Source organism: Sciurus carolinensis, chromosome 6, assembly GCF_902686445.1.
Source record: "Sciurus carolinensis chromosome 6, mSciCar1.2, whole genome shotgun sequence".
Classification (NCBI taxonomy): Eukaryota; Metazoa; Chordata; class Mammalia; order Rodentia; family Sciuridae; genus Sciurus; species Sciurus carolinensis.
The window spans coordinates 54128499-54153504 of record NC_062218.1 but is presented as its reverse complement, the minus strand read 5'-3'; the positions used below and the strand labels follow the sequence as shown (position 1 = coordinate 54153504).

Here is a 25006-nt window from a genome sequence, read left to right as displayed (position 1 = left end):
GGAACAAGACAAGGATGTCCACTCTCACCACTTTTATTTAAAATAGTACCAGAAATTCTAGCTAGAGCAATTACTGGACTACAGAGCTACAGTAACAAAAACTGCATGATGGTATTAGCATAAAAACAGACAGGTAGACCAATGGTACAGAATAGAAGACTCAGAGATAAACCCACTCAGATGCGGTCATCTGATCCTTGACAAAGGTGCCAAAAATATACACTGGAGAAAAGACAGGCTTTTTAACAAGTGGTGCTGGGAAAACTGGTTGTCCATATGCAGAAGAATGAGACTAGAATTTTCTCTCTCATCCTGCACAAACGTCAACTCAAAATGGATCAAATACCTAGGCAGGAGTTACATCCAGCATACGGGCACAGGCAAGGACTTTCTGGGTAGGACCCTTAAAGCTCAGGAAATAATGCCAATAGTTAATAAATGGGATGGCATCAAATTAAAAAGCTTCAGCACAGCAAAGGAAACAATCAAGAATGTGAAGAGAACCTACAGAATGGGAGAAAATCTTTGCTAGCTACTCTTCTGACAGAAGATTAATATCCAGAATATACAAAGAACTAAAAAAAAAGTCACACCAAAAAAACAACCCAAATAAATGGGCAAATGAACTAAACAGACACTTCTCAAAAGAAGAAATACAAATGGCCAAATGTAAGAAAAAATGTTCGATCATTAGCAATTAGGTAAATACAAATCAAAACTACACTGAGATTTCATCTCACTCCAGTCAGATTGGCAGTCATCAAGAAACAAACAATAATGAATGCTGGAGAAGATGTGGAGAAAAAGGAGCACCTTTACACTGTTGGTGGAACTGTAAATTAGTGGAACCATAGTGGAAATTGGTGTGGAGATTCCTCTAATTCATAGTAATGGAACTACCATATGACCCAGCTATGTTACTCCTCTGTATTTATTCTAAAGAATACTATAGTGCTACATGCATACCCATGTTTACAGCAGCACAGTCCACAATAACCAAACTATGGAACTGGACTAGGTGTCTATCAACAGATGAATGGGTAAAGAAAATGTCACATGTACACACAACGTATTTTATTCAGCCATAAAGGAAAATGAAGGCTGTGGTTGTAGTTCAGTGGTAGAGAGCTTGACTAGCATGTGGGAGTCACTGGGTTGAATTCTCAACACCACATATAAGTAAATAAAGGTCAACGAACAACTTAAAAAAAAAAAGAAATTATGTTACTTGCAGGAAAATGGATAAAGTGAGGACATTGTGTTTAGCAAAAGGTTAGGAATCATGTTTTCTCTCATACAAGGAAGTTACAAAGGAAAAAGAAAGGGGGGGGGGCAGGGTAGATCTCATGAATACCAAAGGGACATCAGTATAAAAAAGAGGCCATGTAGGGGGAGGAAAAGGGGAATTACTGGGGTATAATACAGACCAAATTACATTGTTATATTGTATACATATCTAAAACCATCTTGTACAACTATAGTGCATCAATAAAAAAAATATGGAAATAGGGTATGGTGGTGCACACCTATAATCTCAGCAACTCAGGAGGCTGAGGCAGGAGAATCACAAGTTTGATGCCAGTCTCAGAAACTCAGCAAAACCCTGTCTCAAAATAAAAAATAAAAAGGGCTGGGGATGTGGCTCAGTGATTTAGCACACCTGGGTTCAATCCCCAGTATCAAAAAAAGAAAGAAAGAAATATGAAAGAAAAAATTACAAGACCTAAAAAAATTTTTTTTTAAATAGGAAAAAAGAAAATTAAAGAAAAAAGAAAGGGCTGGCGATATATCTCTGAGGTAGAATGTTCCTTGGTTCAATCCCCAGTACCACCAAATTTAATGCTATGAATGCAAATTTAAATGAACTTTATAGTTTGTTTATACTTAATTAGTAAATCTGTGTTGTTATGACTACATAAGGTCTGAACATAAATTATATAGCTTTAAGAATGCAGATATTTAAGATTATTTTTAAATTCAACAATGAGGTGGTATTCTCTTAATTATTTTCACTTAAATGAGATTAAAAGTTTACAAAAATTACAAAAAAAATTACAAATTATAAAAGTATAGGAAATATTACTTGAAATAGTTATGGTCACATCAATACTTCATGCCAGACAACATATTTCTCTTTCAACTGCAATTCAGAAGTTTACTATTATTTTTTCATTCACTTAAGATATTTATTGAGCACTTTTTACGTATCATATACTGTTTAAGGCAGTGAGGTAAAGAACAAAACAGCTAAAATCCTTGCCCTCCTGGAATTTATATTCCAAGGAAAGAGAGAGACAACAGACAAGAAAAAACAGTTACACTGTTTTAAGTAAGGTAAGTGCCATTAAGAGAAATCAGTATGAAAAACAAATGAGTTGCCTTCAGAAACAGCATTCTCCTAAGGATCCCAACTTTATTTTCACATGACAAATTTGGGAGGAAGGTTTTCCACTGGCTTGTCACTGGCATTTAGTTTCTACATAAAATCCAATCATAGCCCAGCACATGCTTGATTTTAATCATTACTTTCACAAAATCTACATTCTAATGTAATGGGACAGGTAAAAACTCAGGATCCACAACCATCATACAGATCAAATGAATTCCAAATGTATGAAGTGACTAAATTTGCTCCATTTTTATTAATGTACTCTTTACTCATTTAAGTTTTTGTATTAACTAGATAACAAGCTTTCTGACTATGCCATATTCCCTTTTGTATGCCAATGACATATACCTTATAAACAACTGGTCCTAAAGGAAAAACCTAAAAATGAATGCTAAAATTACTAGGAAAATCTTTAAAAAGAAATAATATCTATACATGTCCCCCAAAATAACTATGTGGTAGTTGAAACACTATGCCTTAGTAGTTCCTTTCTGAAGAAAGTGGAGCCTAAATTTTCTCTCCACTGAAAGCTGAATTTCTAACAATAGATTATGGAAAGGTAAAAAAATAAATAAATTTACAGTGGGGAAACCTGACAGAGACTACCTAATCAGGTATTCAAAATTCACATTTCCAATTTAAAAAATCATGTTCATAATTCCGATTTTAAAAAAATGTGTTCAGGCCAAGCATGATGGTGCCCACCTGTTAATTCCAGCTACTGGGGAGACTGAGGCACGAAGACTACACCTCACACAAGGTTAAAGTCAGCCTGGGAAACTTAGAAAGAACCTGTCTCAAAAATAACATAAAAAGGGCTGGGAATGTAGTTCAGCGGTAGAGCACCCCTGGGCAAAATCCCCAGTACCAGAAGAAGAAGAAGAAGAAAAAAAAAAAAACCACATTAAGATTATATATCCTTCTTAATTGTTATATTTTAGATATTAGGTGTCCCCCAAAATTCACTTGTTAGACAATGAGAGAAGGTTTAGTGGTGAAATAATTGAGTATGAAAGCTTTAACTCAATCAGTAAATTAATCTTCTGATAGGGGTTAACAGTGATAACTATAGTCAGGTAGGGTATGGATGGAGGAGGTGCGTCCCTTGAGAGCATGCCTTTGGGATATATATTTTGTCCTTGTTGAGCAGAGCTTTCTCTCTGCTTCCTGGTGCCATGTCTCCTGCTGCTTGCCTCTGCCACATATTTCCACCATGATGCTAATTCTACCTTACCTCAAGCCCAAAGGAATGGACTCAGCTGTCTATGGACTGAGACCTCTGAAACCATGAGCCCCCAAATAAACTTTTCCTCCTCAAATTGTTCGGATCTTTTGGTCACAGCAGCAAAAAAGCTGACTAAAACATTAATACAGTAAGAAAAGCACTTTCCTTGAGTGGTATTCTTCCTAAAATACCATTAACCCAGTCTAATAATGAAAAGCAAAAACTAAAAAACAAAAAGAGACAAACCTAAATTTAGGAAAATTCTAAGTAGAAATCTTCAAAAATCAAGCTCATGAACACCAAGAAAAAACTGAGAAACTGTCAGATTGAAGGACACTAAGACATGAAAACTAAACACTACATCTTGGACTGGATCCTACAATAGTAAAAGGAAATTAGTTGAAAACTTGGTAAAATTAAAATATAAGCTATAGATTAATTAATACTACTGCACCAAGAATAATTTCTTGGTTTTGATAAATATGCTGTGGTTATATAAGATGTTGCGAGATGTGTGTGTGTGTGTGTGTGTGTGTGTGTGTATAACTATCGCTGAACTATCTTAGCGGATTTTTTTGAGGTGGGGGCAGTAATAAGAGATGGGACTCACATGTAGTAGGCAAGTGCCGTGAGATTGAACTCATGTGCTGAGCAAGTGCCATGTCTACCACTAAACTACATGCCAGCTCCCACAATTCTTTTGTAAATGCAAAATTATTTCAAAATGAAGGGTTTAAAAAAAACTAATTCTGGTATTTAAAATTTTGTGAAAAAGGGAGTGATTAAACATGAACTGGAGGAAATACAATCTCTGTGAGTGGTACTAATATTCCAACATTCAATCATTAAGAGTTTTAAATAACACTTCACTGAAAGTCACCCCCTTTGATTACATCAAAAGTGTGTTTTTCATTTGTTTACTTTTTAGTTAATTCTATCAAGCAAAACAGAACACTGTGCAGCTGAAAATTAAGTACTTCCTAGGATCATGATTGATAATTTTTTTTTAATGCCACAAACATGTGACTGGTAATGCTATTTGAAAACTTGAAAATTTCCAAAGCCAAAATCATCTGTATTATATACTTTGTTGTTTTCAATGGTCTCAGTAAAGAACTTACATTAAATGTCATAAGCAAATCTAAACCTGACTTTTGAAGAAAATACAAAGCTTCGTAATAATTTAAGCAACACCTATAGAGAAAAACAATGGACATAAGTCCATGAGACATAAGTAGTTCTCCCCCAACCGCACCAGGGATTGAACCCAGAGGAACTTAACCTCTAAGTCACATCCCCAGCCCCAGCCCTAGCCCTTTTTTTAAATTTTGAGACAGGATCTCACTAAGTTGCTTATGGCCTCACAAAATTGCTGAAGCTGGCTTTGAACTTAAAATCCTTCTGCCTCAGCCTCCGGGGCCGCTGGGATTACAGGTGTGCACCACAGTACTTGACTCAACTTTGATATGATATTAAGCACACCATTTCCTCAATTCATTTCAAGGGTTATCAATAAGCAAAACAAGAAACTCCAGTATGTCATCCTTTCATTAGGAAGTAAAATCCTGAAAGTAGCTAGCAAAAGTCCAAATATGAACAATGTCTATAGGAGTATAAGAAATAACTGTATCCATTCATGTCTATTTTATCCTTAGATGGTTAAGAATACAACAAAACCTACACTTAAGAAACACATTAGCCTACCATCATAATCTACCTACATCAAATTTTTTATATATTTTATCCTTCTTATCACTAATAAAAAGGCCTGATATACAATACGTGCCAAAATAATTCATTGTCAATAACACTGTTCATTCATTACTCAATAGCCCTTTCTTAAGGGAATTCACATTTCAGAAACTTTAAAATTCAGTGCAAGGAAAATCTTTAATCTCCTTTGTGGTATAATTATTTAGGGTAATAAGAACCTTGGCTCCAAGTAAGCTTAGCTACATCTGATGATCTATCACAACAAATGCTACATTACTTATATAACTTAAAAGTTATATTATTTCCATACTCCTTACCTTGGATCTCATCTTCTATTAATTATGCATCCACATGCTATTGAAAGTCACTTCAAATCTTAAATCGATTCCCCGCAAAAAAGTAATAACCAAGTTGAACATATGAGGATACTAATATATGGATAAAGAAAAAGAGAAAAATAATCAAAGAAGGATGTCCTTGACAGGCATGCACCTGTAATCCCATCAAGACAGGAGGATCACAAGTTTGAGGTAAGCCTGGGAAACTTTGCAAGACCCTTTCTCAATTTTTTAAAAGGCGGGGAGGGAAATGAGGAAGTAGTTCAATGGTAAAGTGTCCCCTGGGTTCAATCCCCAGTAAAGAATGGGGGTGAGAACCAGGAATGGTGGCACAGGCCTGTAACCCCAGCCTCCAGAGGATCAAAGCCAGCCTCAGCAACAGCGAGACGCTAAGCAACTCATTAAGATCCTGTCTCTAAATAAAATACAAAATAGGGCCAGGGATGTAGCTCAGTGGTCCAGTGTCCCTGAGTGCAATCTCCAGTACAAAAACAAAAAAAAGTGAGGGTAGGAGGGTCCTTGAGATATCATTTGAAAAGATCTCCAAACAGAAAGTTAACACAGCAAACTAACTGCACAAATAAAAAAGGCAGAATGGAATAGCAGATCCTAGCACAAAAAAGAAAAACCTATGGCCTCAGTTTCTTAATTTACTAAAAATCACTACGATGTCCTTCATTGTGAAATAGTTAAACAAAATAGTAGTATATCCAACCCATATCACAGAATACTAATTAGCAATAAAAATGGACAAGCTGAGCATTAGGGCACTGGCCTATTAACCCAGCTACTTGGGAGTCTGAGACAGGAGGAACCCTTAATTCAAGGCTAGCCTTGGCAATTTATCAAGACCCTGGGTCCAAAAATAAAAAGGGGCAAGGGACGTAGCTCAGTGTCCCCAGGTTCAAACCCTAGTACTACAAAAAAAGGGCAAACTACGGTTATACATATTTACACAACAACTTTAATCGATCTCCATAGTATGAAAGCAAATTCCATTTATATGACACTTTTGAAAAGACAAAATGACGAGAAGGGAATTTGGGAGGGAGGTGAATCCCAGTAATAAAAAACATAAACAGGGATCCTTTGCAATGATGGAACCATTTCTGTCTTGACAATTTCAAAATGGTACTATAATTCTGTAAGATATGACCACTAGAGGAAATTGGATAAAAGGTACACAAAACCTCAGTGAAATAATTCTTAAAACTGCATGTGAATCTATAATTATCTCAAAATAGAAAGTTTAATTCCCAAGATAAATCTGAAGTAAAACATTTATAAACTGAGGGAAGAGACAAGAATACTATAATTTTTACTTCATTTTCAAAAGAAAAAAATAGGTAACCAAAATGCCCAAGACCAATTTTAAAACAATATAAAATAGTTTGTATATTTGAATTTAAATTGAGTGGCTAAGCACATATTAAGTTATAAAATCAAACTATAAGTTTCCTAAAATAGAATCTTTTCTTAAATTTTTTGAGCCTAGGGTCTCACACATGCAAAGCATGGGCTCTACTACTGAGTCACATCCCCAATCTTTCAAAATAATTTTTTGATATGACACCAAAGGTACAGGCCACAAAAATTAACAACCAAAACTAGACAAATTAGATTTCTTGAAATTTTAAAAATTTTGTGCAATCAAGACATTATCATTCACATATGAATCACAACCAGTGTAACTCCACATCACATACAACAACAAGAATGGGAAGTTATATTCCATGTATGTACAATTATTTATGGCAAAAAAAAAAAGTAGGGCACAGTAGGGCACACCTGTAATTCCAGCTACTCGGAAAGTTGATGGAGGTAAATGTAGCTCAGTGATAATACTTGCCTAGCATGTGTGAGGTCCTAGGTGCAATCTCTTGTACCACCAAAAAAAAAAAAAAGACAGTATCAACAAATAGCATAAATAATGGGAAAAAATATTTGACATTTATTACCAAGAACTCCTACAAGGGCTGGGATTGTGACTCAGTGATAAAGCGCTTACCTAGCACATGTGAGGTACTGGGTTCAATCCTCAGCACCACATAAAATAAATAAATAAATAAATAAATGAATTGTGTCCACCAACAACAACAACAAAGGAGTTCTTTTTTTTTTTTTTTTTAAGAACTCCTTTAAAAAAAAAAACTTAAAAAAAAAAAGAACTACAACTCAAAAAAAACTTGGGTTTAAAATTGAGCAAAGAACTTGAATGGACATTTTTTCCAAAGGAGGTAACTGAATAGAGCCAATAAGCACATAAAAGAAGTTCAACATCACTAACAATAGGGTAATGTAAATTAAAACTACAATGAGGGCTGGGGATATAGTTCAGTTGGTAGAGTACTTGCCTGGAAAGCACAAGGCCCTGGGTTCAATCCCCAGCACCACAATTAAAAAAAAAAAAAAAAAAAAAAAAAAAGCTGCAATGAGATTCCATCTCACATCCACAAGTATTACTACTCTCAAAGAAACAAAACAGAAATGCAGAAATGTAAGGATGTGAAGAAATTGGATTCTTGTGCAACACTGGTAGAAATATTTAAAAAGTACAGTTGTTACAAAAAATAATATCACAATCATTCAAGAAATTAGACACAGATTTACCAAATGATCCAGCATTCCACTTTTGGATATATTCCCAAAAGTATTAAAAGTAGAATCTCAAAGAAATATTCATATGCTCATGTTTGCAACAGCTAAAATGTAAAATCAACCCAAGTGTCCATACATGGATGAATGGATGAGAAAAATATGGCATATCCAAACGATGTAATATTATTCACTCTTTAAAAAAAAAAAGGAAATCCTGAGTTACGCTACATCACGGATGAACCTTGAGAACATATGCCAACTGACTTAAAAAAGAAAGAGTGGCTGCCAGGGACTAGGGGAAGGGATTACTATTTAATGTTATGTTTCAGTTTTGCAAGATGTAAAGAGAGGGATGATGGTGAGGGTTGTACAACAATATGAATGTACTTAACACCACTGAAGCAGTACACTTAAAAATGGAAGGAAGTTATAAATCCAAATAAGGAAAAATATTGTGGGAAGTTTCAGCAGAAACAATAGTACTTGAATTGAACTTAATAGATAAGTACTATTGTATATAAAGAGGATAACCAGCAGTTGTAGAGTAATGACAAAAAATTATAATGAGAGAGTTTTCATTTTCATCTAAAATCATTTGCTTATTTCTCAGAAATTAAATGGGCCAATATTCAAATTTTAATTCTCCATAAACTATAAATGCCAAATATGATTTCTTTAAAGAATCTGTTCTCAAACACATGATATGTCATTTTGACATTAATAAATTATTCCTACATATTTCCCAGTAAAAGTAATCTGATCTCAAATATTGCAAGTGCCTTAAAACAAGAATACTCTCAACTCCTCACCTTCCTCCCTTAAATACACTCATTCATGTATTCCACATCACTGCTGCTATTCTTAGGAACAATGAAGGATAAATGTCATTATATATTTGTCAAAACCCATAGAATGTACAACACAGAGTGAATTTTATTATATATAGTGAACTTCAGTTAATAATAATCTGTCACTATTAGCTCATCAATTGTACCAAAAGTACCACAAGAAAACAGCTTTAATAGAGAAAATGGAAAGGAAGGGCATGGGAACTTTCTATACTTTCTGCTCAATTTTTCTGTAAACCTGAAACTTACTCAAAAAACTTAAGTCCATTTGGAAAAAAAAATCTGAGCTCATATTACAGAATTATGTATAGTTTTAAGATAAACCTTCCTATGGAACTTCTTGGCTCAAATATTAATACCACCATTTCTTGTAAACTGAGCTGTATGCCAGTTATTTCTAAAATTAAAAACAATCATCTGTGACAAACTGTTATCTTCCAAAAAGAAAAAATAGGGCTGAGGTTGTAACTCAGTGGTAGAGCACTTGCCTAGCACGTATGAGACCCTGAGTTTGATTCTCAGCACCACATAAAAATAAATAAAATAAAGGTACTGTATTTTAAAAAATTTTAAAGAAAAAATAAAAAATGTACAAACCCAAAATTTCCTCACTTATGTAAACCCAGAAAGAACACTTCTTCTCTATAGTTATTTTAAAATCTTTAGAAGGGGCTGGGGTTATGGCTCAGGGGTAAAGTGCTTGCAATTGAGCAAAACCCAGACTCAAAATAAAAAGGTCTAGTAGAGCACTTGCCTAGCATGTACAAGGCCTTAGTTCAATTCCCAGTACTACAAGAAAAAAAAAACTTGATATTGATTAATTAAGTATATTGAAACTCAACTACTAATAAAGATAGAATTTTTAACATAAAAAGATGATCTATTCAACGAATGATGTTACAATTGGTTAGAAATCTACAGAAATAAAGCTACACAATTATTATTTCCTTAAGCCAAAATTTTAAAAATTAGGTTATTACTTTTATAATTGGCATAAATTCTTTCCAACAGGATTAAATTCAAAAACGCAAAAGGACTGATGAATTTGATTACATTATAATTTAAATTTATATATAGCAAAAACCATAATCAAGGCATAAAGCAACAAACCAGTAAAATATCAGTTAAAACACAAAAAGCCTATAGAAACATACTATAAGAATTCTTTAATTCAAACTTGCCAATATCATAATTAATAAGCAGTAGATTCAGATCCAGGTATTCTGTCTCCTAAGTCTATATTCTTACATACTATACTACCTCTCTCAGAGGTGCAAACAGTGCTATGACTTAGATGTGGTTTGTCCCCCAAGCACTCAAGTAGCATAAGTTTGGTCCCCAGGGTGGCAGTGTGGAACCTTTAAGACGTAAGGCCTAGGGCTAGAGATGGAGCTTAGTGGTAGAGTACTTATGGAGCATACTAAAGGCCATGGATCCTATCTCCAGCAAAGCAAAAGGAGGCAGGTGGAGTGGGAGGTCTTTGTGTCAATTGTGGGCATGCCCCCAGAATGAACTGTGGGAGATCAGAGCCTCTCCCTGGTTTCCTGTCTTGCCATGTGATTGTACACTCATCTTGCATTGTGGGGCCATCAGCTAATAAGGTGATGCAGTCAAGAAGGTTCCAGTGAGAATCAGCACCCTACTGATCAGACTTTATTTAGCCCCCAAAACTAGGAGCTAAATAAACCTCTTTTCTTTTTAAGTATTCAGTCTGAGGTATTTTATTACATAACAAAAAACAGACTAATACAGATACCCATTTTAGACCAAAATGTATACAAAGTACTCTTACACTTTTGGTGGAAACACAAACTGATAACAAGTCCTTGAAGGGAATTTGACTCTAATTTTTAACTAAACCCACAGGAGTATCTCTGGGAGACAGGATTATGAAGAATTTTCATTTTCAATGTTACATATTAACATATTTGGATTTGTATGAAAATATTATTTTTACAATAAAAAATTCAGGTAATTGTTTCAACCCTTTGCCTATCAAAGTCCTTCACCATTTGTCCCTTTTTCCACTTTCCTATCCTACCCTAAAGCATCTCATTCCATAGATACTTACAAGACAAAATTGTTAAGAAAGGTACTGATTTAAATGACTGAGGAAGACGACTCAGGATATCTCTGGTTTGGGAATGGCTTTCAAAAAAACAGCCGACACTACACCATGTTAATATCATATATTCATGACAAATAAAACAGCACCTACTATCTACAGTCCCTACAATCCTACAGTTAGCACCAATACAATGAACTGTATCTTTTTAAGTCCCCAGAGATTAAAAAGGGAACCCAAATTATATCTAGTAACAAAAGGCTATCTCACAAAAGGTATGTTTTCTTAAATCACTTCCAAAATCTCCAGGGATGGGGAAGTCAAATCAATTTATTCTAGGCTAGGTGACAGCCGTGGCAAGAAGATTTATTTTAGTTTACAGGTTTTGTACTCTGGTCTTAATACAAACATACTCTACTCTTCCCCCAGAGTCTAGAATTAACTTAAGGTTTAAAATTCCAAGGACATTATTATGAGAAGACAGAAATATGCTTCAAACTTTGGGATGATACAAACAATAGAATTTCAATATGGAAAAACACAGTTGCATCGAAATCACTGCCCTTATCCTGAAATACAACAGTTACCTCCACAAGGAACTTGTTCAAAGCACATAACAAAAGTACTGAATTTGGGCCAGGGATTAGCTCCAGTGGTAGGGCACTTGCCTAGGATGCGCAAAGCCCTGGGGTAGAGCCCTGGCAACACACGAAATTCTTTCAATACCCCTTTTCAGAGGAACCTGGAATTATTGAGGAATAAAATATTTCACCTAAGTGTACTTTATTATAAAATTAAAGCTTGCCCTTTTAACACTTTAGAATTTTATTCCTTTAGAAATACATCAGAAATGCATTGCACTACAGGAACTTCTAGTTCAAAATACCCTCACATGAACACAAATAGAAAGGAAGGAAAACTAAGTTCCACTAACCAGATAAATTACATAGATGCAAAGAAAAAAAAAAAAAAATAGAATGAACACCGTAGTGCTGGATTAAGTGTTATCGTGGGCTCGTAGTTTTCTCATATACACAAGTAAATATAATGGGTATACAAAATATTGCTAGCCCTATACACTGAGAGGACCTGAGGCAGCAACACCCCAAGAGCAATGAACACAAATCCAGATCTTGGCCTTTAATACATTTCCACTAAAATAACAAAGAAAAGTATAAGGTATGTTTAAAACATCTTATTGTACTAAAAAGTATGAAAGTTCTCAGAGAGAGAGATAAGAAAATAATCTGGCTGGAAAGGATTTTCACTGACCAAGTCAAGAACTATTTGAGCATTAAAATAAATGATAATAGATTACAACACTTTGAATAGGAAACCATGAATCTAGGAGATGTAAATAAATTAAAAATCTGATGAGAAACAAAACATTTGCATAGTTTCAAAGTATCTATCCCAACCTCCCAACAAAATAGTCATTCACTACAAATGGGGAAACAATACCTTGAAACAAGGACAAGTCTGGCAGTCACAACTTTTATCAACTAAATGAATATCAATAATGGTACAAACTTAAATTGTCACCACCTGCTAAGATGCAAGAAGAATGCTGCATCACATCTATGACAAACTTGCCAAAAATCTAATCATAAAAATTTAACCATGAACTCTAATCAAAGACCAATTCATGAAAAATATTAGACAAATAAAAATTGAGAAGTATTCTACAAAATAACTAGGCTTGGAATTTTTAAGTGTCAGTAAAACCATAGTAGAGCATGCAAGACTTAAGCCTCTAGTAAATTTCTCTATAAAGTAAAGGCAGAGATTGTTCCAGATTAAAGGAGAATAAAGAGACAACTAAATGTAAGACAAGGGGACAACGAGTGGAGTTCAGAAATTAGTCATGTATTTGTGCTAACTTTCTAATTTTGATGATTATGTTATGTAGGGAAATGTCCTTGTTCACAGGAAATGAACACAAAAGTATTTCAGGGTGGCAGCCATCAGCTGGACAACTTGCTGTCAAATGATTCAGGAACAAATAGCTTCAACTTTTCTGTATGTCTGTCATTGTCTCAGAATCTAAGTAAGAAAAAAAGTTTCATAAAATCATTAGTAGTAGGGGCTGCCAATATAGCTTAGTTGCTAGAGTGCTAGCCTAGCATGCACAGGGCCCTGGGTTCAATCCCTGGCACCACCACCACCAAAAAAAAAAAAAAAAAAGCCTCTTCAGTTAATGCCAACCCGCTAATGTCTCAAAGTTTTCTCCTCTGTTAAATCAACTGAATATAACATGTTGAAAACTTCCCAATTTTGGGCTGGGGATATAGCTCAGTTGGTAGAGTGCTTGCCTTGCTAGCACAAGGCCCCGGGTTTAATCCCCAGTATGGTGCAGGGGGAATCTATAGTATACTGAAAATCTAGAAAGGTTATGTCTACAGACAAGAAAAGTAAGTAAGTATACCAAGTGAATTAGAAGAGGAAGGGATGACAACAAAACACAATAAAGTAGGTTTCCCCTATTCTCACTTTCAGATTCTACCATTTCAGTTACCTATGGTCAACCGTGTTTAGTTATCTAAGATCAACTCCAGAAACAAACAATTCATAAGTTTTCACTTGTGTGCCATTCTGAATAGCATAATGAAAGCTCAAGTGATTCCTTTGTCCAGTATGTACACACTGATACACTGACTTCTGGTCACTTATCAGTCATCCAGGTTATCAGATTCATTACAGAGGATTGCAATGCTTATGTTCAAGAAATCCTTATTTTACTTAAATAACCCTCCAAAACAAGTTATGCTGACAATTATATATGCCTCAAAGAATCCATAAAGTGTTTCCTTTAAGGGTTCAAATTCTCAATTAATAAGGAGAGAAAAAACTGCATGCTTTGCTAAGATCTTCATTAAGAACATGTTCTACATATGAAAATGTAAAGAAAGAAAAAAAATTTCATGCTAATTTTGCTGTTATACCTCAAACTGCAAAAGTTACAACCATTAGGCTGTAAATGCAGCTCAGTGGTAGAAGGCTTGCATGAAGCTGCGTTCCATCTCTAGCACAGAAAGAAAGAGAAGGAAAGTAAAAGAAAAGCATAGTCATAGTGGGTGGTTAAGTGCTTACTCAAGATGGAAAAGGCATTAAATTATAGGGTTTGGGGCTGGAGTTATGGCTCAGTGGTAGAGTACTTGCCTGGCATGTGTTAGAGGCCCTGGGTTCCATACTAGCACCACATATAAATAAATAAAATTAAACAAAAAGATCCACTGACAATTTATATATATATATAATATATATATATTTAAAAATAAATTTTAAAAAGTATAGGGTTGATACTATCCATATTTTTAAGCATGCACTGGAAGTCCTGGAATTAATCCTAAGAAGATCAGAAAATAGTACTACACATTTGAGGGGCCAGCTACCCAAAACGAGCATAAAATGCAATCTCCAAAAATGTTAAATTTTCTTAGCAAGGAGGAGTGGGAGAAGGAATGTCCTGGGCAGTCAGTTAACCAATTAATAAAACTGAAGTAGAATGTGAATGATTAAAGCATCTAATACTAATACAGTTCTCTGTAAATGGGAGATCTGCCTTATAACTGTGAAAATAAGAGTATCTGCTGGGGCCAGGAAGTAGTCAAGCTATCTACACACCCTAAAAAAAAGGCCCATTTGTTAAATAGTCCTCTCTCTCCTCTTCTAAGCAATAACCTAAGCAAGAAGAACACACGCTGGAAAAACACACTTAAGAGAGCAATACAGTTAAAGTCGGGCCATAATATAAAACTTTGACCTCCATGAAAAATCTAACATTTGTGACCACAGTAAAAACAAATTTCAAAACAATGTTAACATCTCAGACTCTAGGTTCCATGTCAACCCAAAACCACAGCTAAAAAATAAAACTCAACTGCTATGAAAAAAAGTTATTAGAAACTCTATTCCAAAAATGAATAAAACACTAAAAACCAAATGAGCTAAAAAAACCAAGTCACAAGATTCTCCCAAAATGCAATACAAAAGGACCAAAAAAAAAAAAAAAAAAAAAAAAAAAAAAAAAAATCAAAGGAAGTAATGAAAGCTCCACAAATTCCAATCCACTATGTCTTCAAAGTATGGTCACCAGGTCCTGAGTCCAATGCCACTAGTCCTGAGACTCTTCAAGGGGTCTTTAAGGTCAAAACAATTTTTTCATAATACTCTAAAGTCATTTTCCCTTTTTCATTATACTGACATTTTATATTGATGGTGCAAAAGCAATAGTGGGTAAACCTGCTAGCACCTTAGCAGGTACATGTATCATTACTACATAGTCCCAGATTTTTTAAAAGTCTCAAAGCTCCAAGGTGTTTTCAATGAAACAAAATAAGTGAAGTAAAATAAAATAAGTGTATCAAGAAACAAAAAATAACAAAATTTTTTGTTAGATACCGCATTATTAAATATGTCAACATTTGGAAAATACATGTAATTCAGTGAACCAATATTTTCCAAATGACCAATGCAGGATGTTACAAAATCATGAACAGGTAAAAGATTTATCCAAAGTACAAGATAAAAGAATTTTAAGATAACTATAAGAATATAAGATATGATATATATCATAAAAGATATGATTTCAGAACAATATTGCAAATAACCTGTAGAAAACTCCTTGTCAAATTCTGGTTTATCAAATACTTACCAAATTTTGATATCAAAGAGTACACACAATTATCTAAAAAGTCTGGGAAAAAATTTCTCCCTTTTCTAACCACATCATCTGTATAAGGCTGGATTTTCTACATATACTTTAACCAAAACAACATATTGCAACAGATGGAATGAAGAAACTGATAAAGAATTAAGTTTTTTTCTATTAAAGGTTAACATTAAGAGACTTGTAAAAGTACAAAAACTGCCACTCCTTTGGGTCAATTACAGACAGTTCTCTATATCCATGAGTCTACAATCATGAACTCACTGAAAATATTTGGGAAAAAAAATTGCATCTGTTCTGAACATATACATACTTTTAGTATTTACATTGTATTAGGTATTTAAGAAATATATATATATAATTTAAAGTACATAGGGAGAATGTATATAAGTTATATGAAAATAGTACACCATTTTATATAAAAGACTTTAGCATCCACAGATATTGGTACGAAAGGTTAGGCCCTGGAACAACCTTCCATGGATACCAAGACACAAACTGTTATTTGTTCTGGGAAGTAGTTATGTTTTTATTAGAACAATATTATATTAACATGCAATGGTTTAGATAACGTAAATTAGTTTTTTAAGTTTGTTTTAACTTGTAATACAGGAAATATAATAAATAAACTACATAAGCCAAAAATCCTGGGTTCTCAGTAATTTGTAAGATTAAAGGGTTCTAAGACCAAAAAGTTTGAGAACAGAGGACTTAGAGCTCTATTTCATAACATTATACCACCTTATAATAAAATGAATCCTTTGACAGGCACATGAAATGTATAAGGCACTCTGCCCCAAAGTAGTCCCAAACTACTCTACAGATGATCCCTGACTCAACGGTTCAACTTAAATTTTTTTCTCTTTACTATAATGCACAAGTGGCATGCATTCGGTAGAAACCATACTTTAATGGGTTCAGTCCCCAGTACTAAACACAAAAAATAAAAGAGAGAGAGAGAGAAAGAAAGAAAAAGAAAAAGAAACCATACTTCAAATTTTGATCTTTTCCCCAAGATCATATGTAGCAAGGCATATACAATATATACAACACTCTCTCACAAACCATGAAAAAGGATTGAGGGTAAACCATCAATACTCTATAATGGACTGCGTTGCAGGGGGTTTTGTTGTTGTTGTTGTTTCTTTGAATTCAGGTATTCAATAAATTACATGAGATTTTCTACACCTTATTATAAAATGGCCTTTGTGTTAGATGACTTTGCCCAGCTGTAGGCTAATGTAAGCATTCTGGACACATTTAAGACAGGCTAGGTTGCTGGGCACAGTGGCAAACGCCTATATTCCCAGTGACTCAGGAGGCTGAGGCAGGAGGATCTAGTGGATCTAGTGTTCAAAGCCAGTCTCACTCAGAAACTCAGTGAGACCTTGTCTCTAAATAAAATATACAAAAGTGATTAAGCACCACTGGGTTCAATCCCTGATACAAAAAAAAAGATAGACTAGACTAAACTTATGTTCAGGTTAGGTATATTAAATGCATTCTTGACTTACAATATTTTACTGCTTTTATGACAGGTTTAGCAGTACACAATCCCATGATAAGTTGAGAAGCACTTATGTCTTCTAAGTTATTCAGTCTTCTTTCCATTTTTCTATTCCCTCTCTATAATACCACAGGTCATAACTTCATATTGTCAATGTGCCTTTCTCACTCCCCCTAAGACACCAAAAAGCCAAGAGCTCACTATGTTCAAAAGTAAATGGACTTTGAATAAGGATGCACCTATAACTGAAGTCCACAAACTTTATTCTACATATTTGATTACATAAATGTCATTTTCTATCTTCTAGTTTTTCTATATATTCTCAATACCTAAATTTATCCATGTATAAATGATCTCAAAATAGCTAGAGTTTATTAAGCTAACTTTTAGATATTCTTCTGTTCTACTGTCGCACATGCTATCATTTTCAAAGCCTGGCAAGACCTTCATCTAATGGGGTCCAGAACAAAATATGAAGTGTGAACAGAGTTCCTGTGTGCTTATTTCATAAGGGGGTGGGGGGAAAAAAAGACAAATTCAGAATTTTAAGGACACTAAAAAAAAAAAAAAAAAAAAAAGACAGCTAACTTGATAGCTAAGACAGCAAAGAAAGAAACAAAATGGAGAAGGAAGGTACCCATAATACATTTACATTTAGAGAGGCTACACCTACACACCCAAACACAAAACAAAAATCAGATAGGGGGATCGCAGAGAGTCAAGACACATGAAAATATTTAACGATCCAATATGATCTCAACAGTTAATCCTAGGGACATTAAAAAGGAAGAAGGAAATTGAGGAAACAAAATAAATAAAAACAAAACAGTATATAAACGAATGTCAAAACAAAACACTCTGACGTGTACCAAGATGAAACACAAAAGGGATATTCAGAATTAAATGGGGCTGATCAAATTCTTTCCACTGCATGTTTTGAACAGGTTTTTAAGAAAATTAATAAAGTTTGAAAAAGAGGGAAAAGGCAAAACATAATTAAGAAACAACTGGTAAACATGGAAAAATAGGGGAAGTAAATAACTATAAAAATGGGAACCTAAAGGAATTAGAAGAGAAAGCTGAATAATAATTAGATTTCTTTTTTACAGGTAGGAAACCAAAGACAGGAGAAAACTGAACAGTAAATCTGAAAAATGGAAGTAGCATGGTTCAGGAGTTAGTGTTGACTGGAACCAAGAGAAAAAAAAAATTTTTTAAAGTGCAAAGTAGAAATAAACAAATCTCTTGAGATAATTCAAAAGCAGATATTATAGAGCATAATTCACATATATAGATTTACCATGGAAATAACAGTATATATTCAAAAATTGAATAATCCATCATGAACAATTAAACACATGTTGTCAGAAAAGAAAAAAAAACATTTCTTTAGAGGTTTATAAATAAATAGTCCAAGAAAAAAAAAAAAAGCATGTAATGAATAAAGAATTAGCAAGACAAAAGGGTAAAAATGATAATGCAAACAAAGTTAAGAGTATTTAAAGAGAATGTGGATAAGTAGTAGCAATTACAAAAAAAAAAAATTTGCTATCCAACATCACTAAAATTCTTCAGAACCCCCAATATTTTGTAAATACTGCCATACTCTATTTCTATAAAAAAAAAAGCTACTTAAAATCTAAATCTTATCCATAAGCAATAATCTCAAGCAAATGCCTAAATAGGCACCTAATTTTCCAAAATTTTAAAGTATTTCTTAGAAGATATTGTTTACTACTAATAGCCCAATATCAATGTCTAAAATAACAATTTTAGAGATTTACCAATGCTACAGAAGCAGCACACAACAAAAATGTGGTTTTCATATTTGAACCTCTATAGGCTTTTTATACATGAGGTTCACAATAGCTTGATCCCAAGTGGCAAGGAGATTTCATAACTCAATACCAAATAGATGATGTTTTGAAAATTCATGATTACTTTCAATACAAAAGCCTTTACATGTGAATTTTGTACAATATAAGCAAAAACTTTGGAAGTACTCTACATTTGACAAGTTAAGAAAACACACACAATATTAATACACAAATTTTTAAGTCATTTTGAAATATCTTCACTATCCTTTTTAAGCCTCTTTGCGAACCTGTCACATTTACAAACAAGGCCTTGAAAATATTTATAGTTTGACAAAAGTATAAAACCTAAAACCCATTCAGTGCTAAGCTAACAGAATTTAGTTTGAAGTAAACGACAAAGTAAATTATGCCTTATTGGGGCGGGGGAGGAACTAAAGATAACTACGAATGTACACCTCACTTTTAAAAATATGTTGTCAGAATCTAAACATTATACCTACTTTTCCCTAAGTGGGGCGGAGGGGGAGAACCCTCTCTAAAAACAGGAGTTTAAATAGTCATTTTCAAGTGCTATGATACTTTTTTTTAATATAAACGTTACAAACATGGGAAAAACACCTTCACAAAGTACTAAGTCTCTGAAAAAGACTTGTTCTATTAAGGCTTGTTGCTCTGAGGCCAAGTATAAGCCATATAAGGAAACTGAAGTTCAATGTCATTTATTTTGTTCCCCTCTTTTAGGTGCCCAAGAATAATATCTTTTGCTGCCTAAAATCATCCAAAATCATAAAGCAGATCAGTCATGCACTTTAAAATCCTTGATAAAGCTACTCTGACTTAGCAGGTTATTACTCTACGGTTCACAAATTTTACCAAAAATTGAAAGAAAGAAAACTATATCCAGACACCAGGCTCTAGGAACAAAACAATACATAGAAATAGTTAAAAGATTCTCTTTTTGAAATATCCCTTATTAAAGATGAAGTAACCAAGAACAAGTTGTGGAATAACTTGATCCTGATCTTTAAAACCTTTGCTCTTTGAACTAAAGAAAGTCAACTCTTTTTTCCCCTCAATTTCCGGTAAAAACTTTGGTAGCATCAGATTAACTAAACATTAATTTATATTTAAGACATACCTACCAAAAGACTACCTTATTTAATATTTATTCAAAAGTACATTATAGGGCTGGGGCTGTAGCTCAGTGGCAGAGCACTTGCCTAGCATGTGTGAGGCACTGGGTTCCATCCTCAGCACCACATAAAAATAAACAAATAAAAGCCATTCTGTCCACCTATAATTACAAAAAAGATTTTTAAAAGTACATCATTATCTCTGACTTCCCTTTACCACAACAGCACTGGAATAAAACTAAACTTTAAAAGACACACACTAAAACAATATTTCAGGTTTGCTGCAACCAGAACTAGTTTGGTCTATGAAGCCTACCCATTGGTTTAGAAACGCTCATAACTGACTGGTGGAATGTCTGCCATGCTCGACAAATTCCTGCCCACTCGGTAGGCACCTATCACTTATTAGGCAGAACCAAACGAAATCAGATGAGCGAACACAAAAATCTGAATCTCCTACAGTTTAAAAAGCACAACAATTTATCGCCATCAACGAGATTACCATGAAAATTGTTTTAAGCGTTTTTACTTCCCTTCCTGTATAGGCTGTTCTGAACTAGAGAAGTCCTAACAAATCAACTACTTACAAGTGTTTGTTGTTTTTTTAATCATACCTCTCTGTAACCCTTACAACGTCCTTTTTCCTCATAATGGATCAGTTACATTTCTAGCAGACATATGCTTTCAATTAATCAAACAAGCTTTGTAGGGTACGAAACGTTTGAAAAGAACAACTGAAAGACTGTATTACCTCGCCATGAAAAACAACTTAAGTCCAACAAAATACATTCATAAGGGTTTGAACAAAAATCTCTCCATAAACGATAAACTCAGAAACCAAAACAATCGGCAGCAACATAAACAAATGCGGCAGCCATCTCAATAACACCAAATCACTCGCTCCAGCGACCTTTCTTCCAAAACAAAAGTTGTCACATTCAGCAACTTAATATACATTGTATATGTTCCGAAAACCTACAACTTCAGGACCTGTGCTGAACAAAGGCACGCTTTCTTCCGATTGCTGAAAACTTTTCGTCCCACCGCATTCTTACAACCTCTTAGAAAAGAAAAAAAGGAGTTCAGATGGTGGAAGGGGGAGAAAAATCAGTTCTACTATGTAGCTCCTAAAATACTACCCACTCCAACTTGAAGAAAGAATTCAGGTCAACTTGAGCAAAGTAAAAATACTACCGTCTGTTTTCCGGCCCATGAACTTTGCGACTTCTAGACACTTTTCGTGAAAATTACCTTTCGGTCGGGCAGTGTCTCAGGGCAGCGCTTTCAAGGCTCCGCTTGACATGATTTCCTTCCCTTCATTAGTCACTTAGGATCCAGCCGAATTTCTCTCGGGTGAGAGCGGATGTGGAGTGGCCTCCCGCAGAAGAGTGGGTTGCTTGGGTGGGGGTTGGGATGCGGGCCGGCTTCCTGCTCTCGAGTTCTGCAGGAGTTTCCCAGCCCCAACTAGGATCTCCGCCGAAAGGAGAAGAAAAAAACTTTTCACTCGTGACACCGCCCGGAATTGCCGTGCGAAACTCACTTCCTGCCTTGGCGAAAAGCAGGATCCAGCTCGGTCCAGGGGAACCCGGAAAACCAGCTCCGCGCGCGCCGCCGAGGGGGAGGGGAGGGGGCGTCCGTCGCGAGCCTCGGTCCCCCGGCGCCCCGCGCGCCGCGCACACCCAACGACGGCGGGGCCCGGCCGGCGGGGGCGAAGACGCGGCCGGAGCGCTGGGCGAGCCTCGGCCGCGCTAGGCCGCCGTCGCCACCTCCTCCTCCTCCTCGCCGCCGCCCCCAGAGCTGTGCGGTGGGGTTATTGTCTTGATAGCGCCTGCCGCGCCCTTCGCCCGCGCCGCCGCCGCCGCCGCCGCCCCGAGCCGGAGCCGAGGGGCCGCAGGCTGGATGGCGGCCCCCTCCCCGGGCCGTCCGTCGGGCCGTCCGTCCTTCCGTCCGTCCCTCCCCGCTTTCTCCTCTGGCCCTCGGACCCTCTTCCTCTCGCGCTTTCCCGCTGCCGTCCCTCCGCTGCCCTCCTCGTTCTTCTCCCCTAGCGGCCGAGGCTTCCTCAAGAAGCGCAGGAGGTGGCGCGGGCTGCAGCCGGGTCTCCTCACGAGCTCGCGGGGCCGCGGCAGGGACCAAGGCTGCGTCCCGCGCCGCCGCGCCACATTCACTCGAGCGAGAGACAGCGAGGGGAGGGGGGAGAGGGAGGGAGAGGAGAGAAAGGAGGAGGAACGGGGTTGGGGCGGAGGGGAGTCTCTGCTCACAGGCCGCGGCGGCAACAGCGCCACCGCCCCGGCGGCGAGGGGGAAAGAGGCGGCGAGGGCGGGGCGGCCTCCCGCCGGCAGCGCCCAAACCGCCAACAGCCCAGCTGAAGGCCGGCGCGAGCCAGTCAGCGCGCGGGGGCGGCGCGGGCCGACGTCCGCGGCGGCGGGGGGCGGCGGGCCGGGACCCTGGCCGGGGGGAGGGGCCGCCAGGGGCCGCGGGTTCGCGTGCGAGGCGCGGCGGGAGGCCTGCCCGCGGGGCCCCAGCCAGCTGCTTAGCCCGCGGAGTGGGGAACGCTGAAGACGCCGACCCGGGTTGGCTCCTCGCTGCCCTGCGCCCAGCCCTGAAGACCGAGGGTCCACCAGGCCTCCACCGCCCTGGCCTCTCGAGTTTCTTTGTACCACAGTAATCGGTGCAGAGGTTGTTCAGGTCCAGCCCAGATTTAAAGACAGCAGGTATATCTTTCAGCTACAGCTCTTCAACTTCCTCTAATGGCACGCTCAGGTTGCAGGAAACCACCGCGACAGCTCTGTGGACCTTCCCACGCCGGCCCTGACACCGAGCTTGCTCGCACAGCAACGCTGCTGGGGCTCCTCCAAGTCTCAACCTCACACGGGTGGGGAGACAAAGCTGGCGCTGGGAGGGGAAAAATGGCCCGCGAAATTGCCTCAAGATAGTGTCTTTGTTAGAGGAACTGTGGATACACATACGAATGCGACATAGGCTTCCAACCCCAGCTGCTTCTGTAGTGCAGTCGTTGAATTGCGCTGGCCCTGATAGTTCAGCCTGGCAGGGTTTGCGTTTATTGCCGAGAGAGACTCAAGCATTCTGTCAACACATATGGCATAGAAATCCTCAACCATAACATTGCACAATTTTTGCAGTTACTGCTTTAAATATGTTAACAGAGAAGATGTCCTTGTTTTACCCAGAGAAGAAACCGAATAGATATGGAGCAAACCATCATAAACCCCCACTCCTTGCTGTACTTAATTCTGTACAGTAATGATAATTAGACTCTGGGTCCCAGAAGTCACTAGTTCATTTCTTCCGTCTGTATTCCAGAGATAATTATTTATTACCAAGTTTGAGTAAAGAGCTATATGCCCTACAGAATATTTTTGGCTTACATCCAAAGGAAAGAGTTCATAAAATCCACCAAAGAATTGTTTACTAAAGTGAGTTCTATGCTAGTGACAAACATTTGAAATAACCCCAGAGGTACTCAAGTCATTTTGAATAGATATGGGATTATGTTACCTACATCCAGATCTACTGGAATTAACACAGGTATTAGTTCCTTAGAGCAGAAATTGAAGATTTACAATAGTACCCAAAGCATTTAGTGCTGAATCAGAGGTAAGAGCATTAGCCAGAAGCTAGGAAATGGCAGGTACACTGGTGATACCAAGCTGGGTATCTATTTTATGTGAATATAAATCTTAACTGCATAAAAAGCTAAAGTTTAGAGGGTTGGATGAGCTATGTTTCATGGTCACTGGAAAGATATCTTTGAAAAACTTGTTTGAGTCTGATCAGAACTCAGTGGCATAGCTCTGAACTGAAAGGGTCCCATTCCTAAAGCATCCCAGGATGGACTAGCCCCCATACCAGTAGGAAATCAGCTGGATTCTGGGATTATAGTGAAGTATCAGAAATTCAAGTAAACCTAATCTGCCTTTTCAAACCTAAATAAGTAGGACCTGACCAAGTCTCTAGAATAAGAATTGACCTGGCCCTAACCTTTTTTAAAATTTTAATTCGTACTGAGGACCCATCTGACAGAATCATTCAGGCTAGAAAAATCCCTATCACCAAAAGCTCTTCTCCAATTCACCTGAAATTCTGCCATTAGAGTTTTATCCCTCTGAGTAGTTACTCTAATATAAAACCATAATCCATAAACCCTAATGTTTTAAGCTTTAAAAGCCATTTATATCTAATTCATCAGATTGTTTCTCTAAAGCAGCTTTTGATGGAAGGGAAAAAGAGATAACATATGCTGATGCTGAGTAGATAGAAGAGGGGGAAAGGCCTCTCATTCCTCTATGCACTATAGGGAGCATAGAGGAGTACATGCAAAAAAAATGACCCCCTCTTGATGGTTAAATAGGTTCTATGTACTCATACTTTAACAGTGAGCCCCCAAACACTGAGTGCCTTAAGAGAACAGAACATCTGTAAACCTGTTAAAGCAGGAGGATCCCAAGTTCAAGGCCAACCTCAGCAACTTAGTGAGCCCCTGACTAGAAAATCAAAAGATAGGTCTAGGGATGTAGCTCAGTGGTAGAGTGCTTGCCTGGCATATACAAGGTCTTGGGTTTGTTCCCCAGCACCACAAAAAGTGAGAATGGAAGCAAGGATACACTCGTTAATATACCTATTTTGTAAAATATTTAATAATCCCTTTATAGAGTACTTTCCCAGGAATTCTGTATCTGTGAAATG

The 25006-nt window shown here is 36.9% G+C and overlaps 1 protein-coding gene across 7 annotated transcripts in view; it reads right to left on the bottom strand.

Annotated features, from left to right (window-relative positions):
- The window catches only part of Erbin (erbb2 interacting protein), a 134513-nt gene extending 112681 nt beyond the window's left edge, over positions 1–21832 (bottom strand). For all 7 annotated transcript variants that reach the window (XM_047554840.1, XM_047554839.1, XM_047554843.1 and 4 more), the window contains exon 1: positions 21554–21832. The gene's annotated coding sequence lies outside the window, so the exon portion shown is untranslated. The remainder of the gene's footprint in view (positions 1–21553) is intronic.
- Positions 21833–25006: the final 3174 nt, after the last annotated feature.